Source organism: Megalobrama amblycephala, linkage group LG15 (assembly GCF_018812025.1).
Source record: "Megalobrama amblycephala isolate DHTTF-2021 linkage group LG15, ASM1881202v1, whole genome shotgun sequence".
NCBI classification, from domain to species: domain Eukaryota; kingdom Metazoa; phylum Chordata; class Actinopteri; order Cypriniformes; family Xenocyprididae; genus Megalobrama; species Megalobrama amblycephala.
This window is the reverse complement of record NC_063058.1, coordinates 34,065,943-34,075,833: the sequence shown is the minus strand read 5'-3', so window position 1 is coordinate 34,075,833 and position 9,891 is coordinate 34,065,943. Positions and strand designations below refer to the sequence as shown.

Genomic DNA, 9,891 nt, shown 5'->3' with positions numbered 1-9,891 from the left:
AAACTGCAGAAATCACGTGACCGCTGATTCGACACACTGATTCATAACGCTCCGAATCTTCCTGAAGCAGTGTTTTGAAATCGGTCATCACTATATAAGTCGTTATTTTGTTTTTTTGGCGCACCAAAATATTCTCGTCGCTTTATAATATTAATATTGAACCACTGTACTCACATGAACTGATTTAAATATGTTTTTAGTACATTAATGGATCTTGAGAGAGGAAATGTCATTGCTGGCTATGGCCTCACTGAGCCATCGGATTTCAACAAAAATATCTTAATTTGTGTTCTGAAGATGAATGAAGGTCTTACGGTTGTGAAACGGCATGAGGGTGAGTAATTAATGACATTATTTTCATTTTGGGTGGTCTAACTTAACCCTTTAATGTGCCTCAGTTCAACTGACACTTCAATCGATCATCTCTTCCTCTTTACTAGTTATAGCACGAAATAAACATGAATGAACATCAAAAGGTATGTTGGAAAAAATATATCAAGTCTCAGATAATCGCTCAGTCGGCGGAAAGACGCATTATGTAACGTACATGTTACATTTACCTCAGGAAAGCCATTCAATGACCATAGCATAGTTAGCTAGAAAAAATAACTCTAGAGACAAGCATTTTGCTAAATATATGCACTATTTTACATATTCCATTCTATTTTTACTCTTATATCATTAAAAAAATAACGTTATTATTATTATAAAAAACCGCCTTATATTAATTGTAATGTACCAGCTGGTACAGTTTACAGCATTAGGCTACTTAAGAGAGATTTTTTGTCCTTGAGAAAAATTAACAAGTACCTGATATTTATTTAAATGAATCTATATTGAATCGAGATCGGAATCGAATCGCAAGCTTATGAATCAATTCATAATTCTCACTCCAAGCTGAACTGGATAAGCGAAACCCCTTTTAAAATGATTAAATGTAAAGTTTACTGCTATTTATTTGTTTGTCTATGAATATTTCCTATCCATGTCATAGTATAATGTTTCAGTAAGTTATTCTAGTCAAAGATTCTCATTCAGTTCACTCGATTAACTCGACTCGAAGATCAGTCAGTCAATTGTTATTTTTTTTATGAACATTTTTTTTTTTTTTTAAAAACAAACTCTCAATCCAAACACTAATTTTCTCTGTGTTTCCCTTCATTGTGCTGTAGGGGTCGCTGTGATGACTGTGTTTTGACATTATGACTGTGCTGTGGGAAGAAGTCAACCACTCTTCCTCCTCCTTATCCTCCTCTTCCTCTCTCTTACATCATAGAAACACATTATAAAGCAGGTGAAACACAGACCTGAAAATCCTTACGTTTCTGCTTCTCTGTTGTACCTTGACATGCTGTTGATGATGTTTCTTTATTTAGGAAGGTCATATTTAAATACACATTTCTCATTCAGATGTTGCAAAACTGTGAGATTCTTCAGTTACTGCTTTCTGTTAATACTTTAGTGAATTAAACGACTTTTACAAAGTCACTTTGCTTCAAGATTTGCTTTGAATTCAGCTTTGCAGCCCGAGTTAATCCAGCACAAAAGCTTTACAACAGCAACAAAAGACTCTGATTACATTAAGTCCGCAAACTCTCCAGTTAAATCTGTGCGTAACTCGATCTCTGGAGTCTATCTCCTCCTCCTCTCTTGAAGTCGAGCCAAGACTGTCCTTCACATCAGATCCTCAGAGACCCTCAGTCTCACGTTAAAGCCGTCCCACTGCGGGCAGGAAAAACGCATCGCTCCAGGGGCCTCAACTCGAAACCATAGTGTAAACATGTGACGTAGAAACATGCCAATGTAAAGCAAAACAATCTGATTTTAATAAGCTCTTATAAAACTTACTTGATATTTATCTAAACTGAATCAGTTTGCTCATTTATTTGATCAAAATACAGTAAAAATATGTGAAATATTATTAGAATTTAAAGTAGCTGTTTTCTATGTGATTATAGGTTAAAATGTAATTTATTCCTGAATTTTCAGCATCATTACTCCAGTCTTCAGTGTTACATGATCCTTCAGAAATCATTCTGATATGATGATTTGATTGCTGAGAAAAAGTCATTTCTGAGCAGAATTCGTGACCCCAAAAACAATCTCGACACCCAAGACATAAAAAATGTCTGAGAGTCATTTTGCATTCGATTTGTACAGTTTGATTTGCTAAAATTTAAGTACTGTGTGACTTTGTGTTAATGAAGTTTGTGATTTCTAATCACCAGTTGAGTCAAAGATATTGTAAAGCATATAAGCAAAGGACATGTGTGCATTTATTGTTAGATTAAAATTGCATGAGACTTTGTGACTTTTCCTACTCTTGCTGTAGTTAGTGCAAAAAAATTACTAAAATTTGTTGTAATATTCATATTATAATAAATCAAAAGCAAAACGCATGAAAAGAACTATAAAAGGGAGTGGAAATGGTAAATGAGCTATTGAGTGGTCCTCTGCTGCCATCTACCAGTTATAGTGGTAATTTCATGTCATTTTCATGTTAAAGGGTCATTAATTACTCAACCTCATGTCGTTCCACATCCGTAAGACTTTCGTTCATCTTCAGAACACAAATTAAGATATTTTTGATGAAATTCAATGGCTCAGTGAGGCCTCTATTGCCAGCAAGATAATTAACACTTTCAATGCCCAGAAAGCTACTAAAGCAAAAAAAAAAAAATAATAAATAAAATAATGACTTTATTCAACAGTATCTTTGAAGCTTTATGAATCTTTTGTTTCGAATCAGTGGTTCGGAGCGCCAAAGTCATGTGATTTCAGTAAACGAGGCTTGTTACGTCATAAGTGTTTCAAAATTCAGGGGTTCACCACCGGGGGGCGTAACTTTGGCAGTTTGATTCACGCTCCGAACCACTGATTCGAAACAAAAGATTCGTAAAGCTTCATGAAGCAGTGTTTTGAAATCACCCATCACTAGATATTGTTGAATAAAGTCGTTATTTTTGTTTTGTTTTTGCACACAAAAAGTATTCTCGTCACTTCATAAAATTAAGTTTGAACCACTGTAGTCACATGAACTGTTTTAAATATGTCTTTAGTAGCTTTCTGGACCTTGAAAGTGTCGATTAAATTGCTGTCTGTGGAGGGACAGAAAGCTCTTGGATTTTATCAAAAATATCTTACTTTGTGTCTGAAGATGAACGAAGGTCTTACAGGTGTACAACGACATGAGGGTGAGTAATTAATGACAGGATTTTCATTTTTGGGTGAGCTAACCTTTTAAAAATGTTTGTTTTCCACCAGGTGACAGAAATCCTCCACTAAAGCCCTGGGTATACTTCGTTTTTTTACACGTACGCTAGTATATGCGCACAGTCGAACGCACAGCCTTGGAAAGTATACTTCACTCGACTCGTATGCATACACAGACGTTTGACGCATGCACAATGTATTTGTTTTATTTCATGCTAGAGTTGTACAAATGAGGGTAATTTCTAACCTCTTTGCACAATCTCTTGTATATTTAGGCCTCCATTGTCGCTGTAGCTTGCATGTGTTCCGCTCCGTTCTGTTTATGCAGTACTACCTTGTGAATCGACGCCCCCAGGGCACCGTTGACACCTTGTGGAGAAACTAATTACTGTAACAATTTTTTTTTTAAATGCGCATGTACAAGTAAGCACGGTTACAAAAATCCAGTAGTGTGCGCACAGTATGCACATACTCGTTTGATGACGAAATTCACGTCACGTGCACAGTACGCGTAAAAAGTGAAGTATACTTTGGGCTTAAAGTATAAAATGTTATCTCCATGAATGAAAATAATAAATGTAGATCTTCTTCAAAGTTAATTTTACTGCAAAAATGTCGTTAAAAAATAATAGTGTTTAAAACATTACATGTGTTGAAGAAATATATCCTTAACTCTAAAGGAGACGTGTGAGATTACTGGGTGTTTTCTAAGGAAAAACAGAATAGACTTAAGCAAAAGTTTCCATTTGATTTCTATTTCATCTCATTTCCGTTATGGGAGAAACAGTTGAGAGATCTCATTTGTGATTATTCTTTGCTGCAGGTACATTTTCAAGAATGTCTGCTGTTCATGCGGATGGATCGAATTTTTTTGTGCTCCAGTCGACTTTTAAAGCAGGACACTTCGTCTCCACAGTAACCAGGCATCCAATCACTCGCCCAGCTGCAGATTAGTTCAGCAGTGGGGGGTTTGGAGGAGGAGAGAGACTCCGATGGGAAAGAGGAGGGGAGGGAGGGGGGTCCTGGCTATAGGAGGGAGGGGTGGGAAAAGAGAATGAGAGAGAGAAGGAAGGCAGAAACACTGGAGAGAGATAAAGTTGCCTGCAGCTGGAGTTTGAGTCTGTAAGAGCGACCGTGCTGCTTTACTTCTGCTCACAGGCTGTTTGCAGGACACACAGGGACCGGCTGGGGAAAAAAGAGGATTTAATCAGCTGAAGTGTGTGCTTGAGAGGGAAAAGAGAGGAGAAGAAGGGAATAGCTGCTCAGATCATGAGAGTGGATGCCGTCTTTCCTGGGGTCAGATTTCACAAAATGAGAGACCACTGCACTACTGCAGGGCGCAAGCAACAGAGCAAGGTATGTGTGTGTGTGTGTGTGTTTACTTAGCTATACTTTGGGGACAAAATTGCCTCTGAACAAACCAAAATTACATTTGACAAAACCTCCCTCCATAGTAAATAATACAGGTAAATAATGTTTCTAAAAATAAAAAGATAAATAAAATATATAAAATTACAAAAAAAAGTTAGAGGTAGTCATTATGATTAGTTTTAAACATTAAACATTTTGAAAAATAAATAAAAATAAAAAAGGTTTATAAAAGTCTTAGGTAGTCATTATAATTAGTTTTAATAATATATATAAAAGCCTAAGGTATGCCCTCATTTAAACAGCTTACTGATCCTATGAATGTGTGTGTGTGATGTGCTTTGTTTGTGTTGTTTTATTGTGTGAAGTTTAAAGTAGTACAACTAGAACAAGCTAAACAAGCTGGATTGTTTGTGAAGTGATGGTAGTTTGTTGTTCAGAGGCTGAAAGTTCAAAGTTAACTAGTAGAGGGAAATGTATGTTAATTGGTGCATTCCTGGCTAAGAAGCGAGAGCACAAATAGATAGACAGAGCGTAATTGAATAAGTGCTGCAAGTGATTTTGGCCAAGAGAACAATAGCTCTACTTCTCTGAACAGCTGAGAGGAGAGAGGGATATAAACAAAAGCATTTCGGCCAGGCTGTATAAGAAAAATACATTGACGGTGACGGTTTATAGGATTAGTTCATTCCAGAATTACAATTTCATGATAATTTACTCACCCCCATGTCATCCAAGATCTTTCTTTCTTCAGAAATGAAGGTCTCTGAGGAAAACATTCCAGGATTTTTCTCCATATAGTGGACTTCACTGGGGTTCAACGGGTTGAAGGTCCAAATGTCAGTTTCAGTGCAGCTTCAAAGAGCTCTACATGATCCCAGACGAGGAATAAGAGTCTTATCTAGAGAAACCATCACTCATTTTCTAAAAAAATATATACTTTTTAACCACAAATGCTCATCTTGCACTGCTCTGCGATGCGCCACGCATTACGTAATCATGTTGGAAAGGTCACGTTTGACATAGACGGAAGTACAGCGAAAAACTCCTCCAACGTCAAAATCATCCAACATCATTGTTTTACCTTATTTTGTAAAGAGCGTTTGACTTAGTCTTTGCACGTTCGCTTTGTAGACACTGGATCAGTACTTCCGCCTACGTCACGCGTGACCTTTCCAACATGATTACGTAATGCGTGGCGCATCACAGAGCAGTGCAAGATGAGCATTTGTGGTTAAAAAGTATATAATTTTTTTTTTTTTTTTTTATAAAATGACCAATTGTTCCTCTATATAAGATCTTTCCTCATCTGTAGAGCTCTTTGAAGCTGCACTGAAACTGACATTTGGACCTTCAACCCGTTGAACCCCATTGAAGTCCACTATATGGAGAAAAATCCTAGAATGTTTTCCTCAAAAACCTTCATTTCTTTTCAACTGAAGAAAGAAAGACATGAACATCTTGGATGACATGGGGGTGAGGAAATTATCAGGAAATTTTAATTCTGAACTGAACTACTCCTTTAATAACAGTCTGAGTGAGAGTTTTGGTGTCGTCTCAAAGCATGACTTCATAATTCATAAATTACATCAATGCCAAAAGAACCGAGAGTGTTGGACTTTTTAGAAACAGTTTTTTGGTGTTTCTTAGCAGAGAACATATTCTGAGTGGGATATTCCTGTTCCTGTTGACTCATCCTCATGCTTTCATTTGTAATTGCTATTTAGAACTAAAATGTTTTTGTTTTCACAACAAGGGACAAGAAATACCCAGATTCCCATGGTCTTTCCAATATGACACATCAAAGCAAACTTCTGTTCCAGTTGTTTTCAGACTGCAGACGTACAAAGACAGTGATCAATGGGCCCAAACAGAAAAATGTAGGCCTCATTCATGAAAATAAAGTACAGTATGTATGTAAAATTAATTAACTGTGTGTGTGTGTGTGTGTGTGTGTGTGTGTGTGTGTGTGTGTGTGTGTGTGTGTGTGTGTGTGTGTGTGTGTGTGTGTGTAGCAAAGGTTTCTGGGAAGAGTTTCTTGAATGCAGGCCTGTTTGATAGGGTGAGTTGTTTGTCTCTGGTCTGTGACTAATGGCTCCTCTAAATGACTCTAATAAATAGTCACGAGGTCAAAGAATGAGTTGAGGAAGAAAGAGCAGAATTGAGTGAGCCAACAGAAGGACATTTTTACATCTGGTTTGTTTATTGGAAACCTTTGGAAATGAACGCAGGACTAGAATTTTTAGTTGTTCTTACCTGTAGAAGTTTTTTTTTAGCTTTTAGCTTGTTGCTATATGGTTGCTAGGCTGTTCTGGATGGTTGCTAGGGTGTTGCTATGGGGTTGCTAGCATGTTGCTAGGTGGATGCTAGGGTGTGATAGGGGTTCTAGGTGATTGCATGGATGTTGCTAGTTGGTTACTAGGTGGTCTGAATGATTGTTAGGGGTGTTGCTAGGCGGTTGCTAGGGTGTTCTGGAGGGTTGCTAGGGGTGTTGCTATGGGGTTGCTAGGTTGATGCTGGGGTGTGCTAGGTGATTGTTAGGATGTTGTTAGTTGGATGCTAGGTTGTCTGAATGATTGTTAGGGTGTTGCTTGGTGGTAGCTAGGGTGTTCTGGAGGGTTGCTATGGGTGTTGCTATGGGGTTGCTAGGGTGTGCTAAGTGTTCTAGGTGATCGCTAGGATGTTGCTAGGTGGTCACCAGGGTGTTCTGGAGGGTTGCTAGTGGATGCAATGATGTGCTCAGTGTTCTAGGTGCTAGGATGTTGCTAGGTGGTTGCTAGGGTGTTTTGAGGGTTGCTAGGGGTGTTGCTATGGGGTTGCTAACATGTTGCTAGGTGGATGCTAGTGCATGCTAGGTGTTCTACGTGATTGTTATTGTATGTTTCTAGTTGGTTGCTAGGTGTTCTGAAGGATTGTTATGGGTGTTGCTATGTGGTTGCTAGGGTGTTCTGGAGGGTTGCTAGCTTGTTGCTAGGTGATTGCTAGTGTGTTGCTAGGTGATTGCTAGGATGTTGCTAGGGTGTTCTAGAGGGTTGCTAGGGGTGTTGCTATGGGGTTGGTAGTGTGTTCTGTGTTGTATAAATGGTCAAAAGCGTCCACTTTCAAGTCTCTGTGATCTTCTGGTCTGTAGATATGGATTGTGTTATAACTTGTGTCTGGAGCATAAACTCTGCAAGATGTTTAATTATTTTCATATACAGTTCATATACAGTAAGAATGAGTGATGCTTGACTTTGTGTGTATGTTGATGTGTATGTGAGTTTCACGCTGACAGTCTTTGTGTGTGATTTCCTGTGACATGTGGTAACAGACATCTGTCTCTATTGTACTGCGTTTGCAGAAGCGTCATACACATGTAAATGCATCCTGTGACAGACCAGATGCCTCATGTTTTTCTGTCAGCGAAAGCCTACAGGTTTACAGTGCAACATTTAGGAACTTTTCCTTACTGCCATTCTGACCCGAGCTCTGCCGAGCTGCCGCTGGCTGTCTCCACGGCAACAGCTGTAGAATGTGCCCTGCGGTGCGTGTGAGGGAATTCTGGCTGCTCAGGATTCCGTGAGCTCCGGGGCTTTGTGTTGAAGTGGAAGGGAACGGACCACAGATGCTGTGATTGCTGACCTCCACCCCTTCTCCTCCTTCCCGTCTTTCTCCTCTGTCACCCTCCTCCTTTTATAACTCTTTGAGTTTCCAGCCCCCACTCCTTAAGGAGCTGTGCCTGCAAGCTGTCGCTCCGATGCCGTCTCCGTCAAGGTTCAGTGGTTTTTGTAGCACTCAAGAAGATAGAGAAATGGGCAGAGGAAACTTCAGTGTTCAATCCATCGTTTACTCATCCTCATGTCAAGTTTTTAAGAATATCACAGTCTGTCAAACTTCTAAAATGGAAAAAGTAGCATGCTATATAGTCTTCTGAAATCATACGCTAACTTTGTGTGTGGAATAGACCAAAATTTAAGTCGTAATCCATCAGAGCTCTCAAATCTCACTTGTGCTTCCGTATTAGAGCTGCACGATTAATCATTAAAATATCTCGATCTCGATTTAAACACCTGTGTCTATTAAACCTTTGACAAAATCATACAGATCTGTGTTGGCACTTCTGCTGATCCAGAGAGCCGTTGTCATGTTTAAGTATGAAACAGCTTCACAAACAGTCTTTTAAACAACATGGTATCGTTTTTTTCTGTCGTACAATAATTCAGATTATCATAGAAGTGCTGGGATAAAAAGTTTATAGTTTGGATATAAACACTGATGTCTATGGAAGCGATCAATATAGAGTAAATCACCTTTTGAAAGTAACTTGACGCTTAAAATAACGATTGCATCATTACATTGTTATGAGTGCATCAAGTGACTGTTAAAAATGTATTTGTCATTGAATCATTCATTCAAGAGATTTGTTCAAAAATGCTGATTAATTCAGTAATGAAACATGTGAAGTATTAATCAGTGAGTCATTGAATCATTAATTCAAGGGATTTGTTAAAAAATGCTGATTCATCCAATAATGAAACAAGTGAAAGGCTTGTTCGAGATACATCGGTGCTGCACAGACCGATCGGCGTATGATATCAAAATACAGCGAGAGCATAAGACTCCTTATGCCTTTGAATCGCTTTCGTGGTACTTTGTCATACGCTGATCAATCTGTGCAGCGCCGATGCATCTTGAACAAGCCTTTTATAAGTGAGTAATTGCATCATTCATTCAAGAGATTCATTCAGTAATGAAACAAGTCAAGTATTTATAAATTAGACATTGAATCATTCATTCAAAAGATTCTTTCAAAAACGCTGATTCGTTCAGTAATGAAACAAGTGAAGTCTTTATGAGTGAGTCATTGAATCATTAATACAAGGGATTTGTTAAAAAATGCTGATTCATCCAGTAATGAATCAAGTGAAAGGCTTGTTCGAGATACATCGGTGCTCCACAGACCAATCGGCATATGATATCAAAGTACTGCGAGAGTGTTTAGAGAGCATATGACTCCTTATACTTTTGAATCGCTTTCGTAGTACTTTGATGTAATATGCTGATCGGTCTGCGCAGTGCCGATGCATCTCGAACAAGCCTTTTATGAGTGAGTCATTGCATCATTCATTCAAGAGATTCATTCAAAAATGCTGATTCATTCAGTAATGAAACAAGTCAAGTATTTATGAGTGAGTCATTGAATCATTCATTCAAGAGATTCATTCCAAAACGCTGATTCATTCAGTAATGAAACAAGTCAAGTATTTATGAGTGAGTCATTGAATCATTCATTCAAGAGATTCATTCAAAAATGCTGATTCATTCAGTAAT

The 9,891-nt window shown here is 38.2% G+C and overlaps 1 protein-coding gene across 4 annotated transcripts in view; it reads left to right on the top strand.

Moving 5' to 3' along the window:
- Positions 1–420: 420 nt before the first annotated feature.
- The window catches only part of si:dkey-82f1.1 (DENN domain-containing protein 2A), a 50,018-nt gene continuing 40,547 nt past the window's right edge, over positions 421–9,891 (top strand). Inside the window, exons 1-3 of one of the 4 annotated variants that reach the window (XM_048157645.1) lie at positions 421–476; positions 1,173–1,294; positions 4,372–4,569. The gene's annotated coding sequence lies outside the window, so the exon portion shown is untranslated. Of the gene's footprint in view, positions 477–1,172; positions 1,295–4,253; positions 4,570–9,891 lie in introns of those variants that run through there. The other 3 variants (XM_048157647.1, XM_048157644.1, XM_048157646.1) reach the window with 3 other exon arrangements.